This window comes from Camelina sativa, chromosome 8 (genome assembly GCF_000633955.1).
Source record: "Camelina sativa cultivar DH55 chromosome 8, Cs, whole genome shotgun sequence".
Lineage (NCBI taxonomy): Eukaryota > Viridiplantae > Streptophyta > Magnoliopsida > Brassicales > Brassicaceae > Camelina > Camelina sativa.
Window position 1 is genome coordinate 27,220,172 of NC_025692.1, and position 3,531 is coordinate 27,223,702.

General features: G+C 33.8%; 1 long non-coding RNA gene across 1 annotated transcript; it reads left to right on the forward strand.

The window, feature by feature from the left end:
• LOC104708948 lies at nucleotides 821-2,628 on the forward strand. Its single transcript, XR_002033106.1, has 3 exons — nucleotides 821-1,623; nucleotides 1,909-2,121; nucleotides 2,238-2,628. It is a non-coding gene; the product is annotated as an uncharacterized LOC104708948 (long non-coding RNA).

The following is a 3,531-nucleotide window of genomic DNA, read 5'->3' on the forward strand; positions in this document are numbered from 1 at the left end:
GTAAAAAAAAAAAAAAAAAAGATCTACATAATACATTAAGTTTACGACGTGCTATCATAAAATGTTAGGAGAAAAGAAAAAGGTAAAAAAAGTAGAGTTCTTATGCTTTATTGAAACAAAAATAATAATAACATGTATTACTTTATATTTTAGTCAAACAAATAACAGTCTCCTCATGCAAATTAAACATTATTGGTTTTTGATATGATAATGATAATGATGTTATCCATGAAACCTTATGACATGTAAAATTGTGGGTGGCATACATGTGCAAAAGAAAATACAACCAGAAAAGTTTAGTAATAATGTCATTTTGATTTGATTCTAGAATATAATAAACCTCATAATCAAGCCGAGATTAACATCTCTATAAACACTTTTAAGAGTTTTTGTAAAGGAGCTTAAATACAGATAATAGTTTTCTGTGATCACATATATATAAATTATAAATTGCGAAACTGATTGAACATTTGTAAAGCTGTAACGGACAAATAATGAAGATATGCAAAAATCGGGAGATTAAAAAAAAAGTGAAAAAGATAAGAAAAAATTATGCGTGATGACGTCGGTATGTCTCGTTTAAAAACTCTGCTTTTCTTTTTTTGGGGATGCGAGAGCGAAGAAAAGAGAGAGAAAACAAAACGGAAGTGAAGTCTTCCTTAATGGGCCTTTAATTCATACGAACCACACGATCCTAAAACGCTTATTAATCTCGACCGTACGATTTCTTACACGAAGGTCTCTCTGTCTCTTTCTCTTTTTTTTTTTTTATTAGTATTTCTTCTTGGTCTTAGACTATCCTCATTGGTAGTCCTTCTCTGTTTCTTAGCAAATTTCTTAGGTATAGATTTTTATTTTTAATGTAACATAAGCTAAGAATTTGAAGGATCGTTTCTAATTTTAGGATTGAAAGAAACGTTTCTTGGTGGACAGGTGTCACCAAATCAATGGTTGAATGGTAAAAATGAGTTTAATGGGTTTAATTTTTTTTTTTGGCATTCCTCTTTCTTCTTCGTGTTCTCTCTTCTATCTCTCTCTCTCGACAAATCGGCGATTCCCATTGATTCTTTTCTTCGATTCCAAAAGATTTTTTTCTTCTCTTCCAATTGATTCCCACGTCTGATTCTCCATGGATTCGGCGTCAATTTCGTTCCGGTGAAGCAGAAGGCATTTGATTCCGGTGAAGATCGATCCGTCGAAACCCTAATATTTGGGGAAGATTCAAGCAGTTCGATTCTCAGGCTTCGTATGTGGTAATAATCTTAGTCTCTCTTGCTTCTTTATTTTTTTCCGGTTGGTTGCTGGGAACTTGAGCAATCATCTCAATATGTAAGAAATTGATTTCATTGGTGGGTGTGTCAGTGTCAATTTTTAGCAACATTTGTTACTCTCAGTAGCTCACAAATGTTAGATCAAGATTTAGGTTGTTATGATTCATTAATGAGGAAATCTTGTCACGCATATGATTCGTTTTGTAAGGTTTGATCAACACATGTATCTCAAACATTATGAGTTGTTTTTGTTCTTGTTTGCTTGCTTGCCTGTGGCTGTGCAGATTAAAGAACAATTGAATGCTGAGTCGGTTACTGTAACGGATATGTCTGGCGATGGACGTCATGTCTGGTACCTACTCTGTCTTTTAGCCAGTTTTATCTTCCCCATTATGATTCGTTTGTTACACGTAGCTCAACTTGTGTTTGGGGGTAGTGCTTGTTGAAGTTTGTGAGATATAGAAACTTTCACTTTCATATAGATAAGTTCTTGTTAGCTTTCATCGAAGTTGGGATTTATAATGCAGAACTGGTATTATCAGCATAAACAGAGTAGATATATACAGATTGAACTTGTCATATTAGATTTGCTTCTATGGCATAACACCAGAGATTGGATTAATGTATGTTTTGGTAGCATCAATGTGGTATCATCGGCTTTTGAGGGACAGTCTGCGGTGAACAGGCAAAGGATGGTCTACAAAGCCATTTGGGAAGAGCTTCAGAACGTAGTTCATGCTGTTGATCAAATGACTACAAAGACTCCTTCAGAAGTTTGAAACACTAAAATGCCTTTTCAATATCTCTATTACAACACTTGAATTTTATCAATATCGGTCTCTTCTTGAACGTGAGTGTGGTGGCTCCTCAGATCAGATTCCTTCTGATGCAGCCATAGAGGCATAGACTAGTCACTGGATATTGAAACTACTTGTAACGCACGACTGTTGGTTTTGTTGATTGCAGGTCTCTCAGACAAAGTCCATTGATCAAGACACCTGTGTCTTGGGTATTGGAACGTGGAAGATCATACCGTGACCCTCTAGTTCACTCGAATTTAGGTGACTGAACCAGTGGAGGAATGTTAGGGCTTTTCTATGTACCGAAATTTTGGTCTTGCCTCTGTATACATGTTCTCCAATGAAACACACGAAGTCTGTCAAACCTCAAAAACCGTATTTGCATTAGTCGCTGATTAAGTGTAGAATAGACTGAATAATGTAATGTTTTGCAAAGATATTTTGGTCATAAAAATAAAACATCAAAACTGATTTTTAACAGCCATTGTTAGCTGAATTGTCTTTGTAAATTTAAAGTATTCAGAATTTAACTGTATTTTATTGTAATGATATGATAGCTTTTTGATGTTCGTATAATCACAATAATATTTAGGTGAAAATTACAAAAATTGAAGTACATATGGTTTTTGTAGTTTATATAGCAAAATATCAAAAATAATTTTGAATATTTTCAGTTATTAATTATTATTTTACTATATTTATTACTAAGAAACACCTTAATTTGGTTCTACCAATAATCAACAAAATTTTCCTTTTCTCTTAACAAAGTTTCTTCTTCCCTTCTTATTATTAAAAATTGCTTTAAGAAACAACTAACAAACACACTGATGAGGATAGTCTTATTACTCGTAAGCGGCGCAAGGAAGATTCTATGCGCAAACTCCTTTCTTCTTCGATTCCTTGCTCTCTCTCTCTCTCTTTGATCGATCACTAGTCTTAAACTTTCTCGATTGACGTTTAAATCTGAACAAGATTGAATCTTGATTTCTGTGGTTTATGTTTTTTCCGATTTTGCTTCTACTCCACGTTGTCCCCTTCTTCTTTCTTTTTGCTCCTCCACATTAATAAAAATTTTGTTTTCTTCTCTCCGACGATATTAGCCACCACCACCACCAACTCCAGTTTGCGATTTTACGAATAAAATTATTGTGTTATTCTCGTAATGGTAATGTTTCTTTCCTCAATCTTTTTGTTTCTTTCCCTGGGAGAATGTTAAAGAGTGTTACTGAGAATGCTGCGTTGGTTAGAAGAAAAAAAAGATTTAGATTAGGGTTTCTTCTCGAGATTGAAATCAAAGATTTAGTCTTTATACATTGTGGACTTCTCCTCAATGAGAGAATGAGTAGTAATCCGAGTTTCTCGTGATTTAGTTAGTTTATGGATAAATCCCAGAGTTGAGAATGAGACAGAATGAGTTATATAAAAGTTAAAGTTTCTCCCTTTTTTTTTTTTGTTTAATT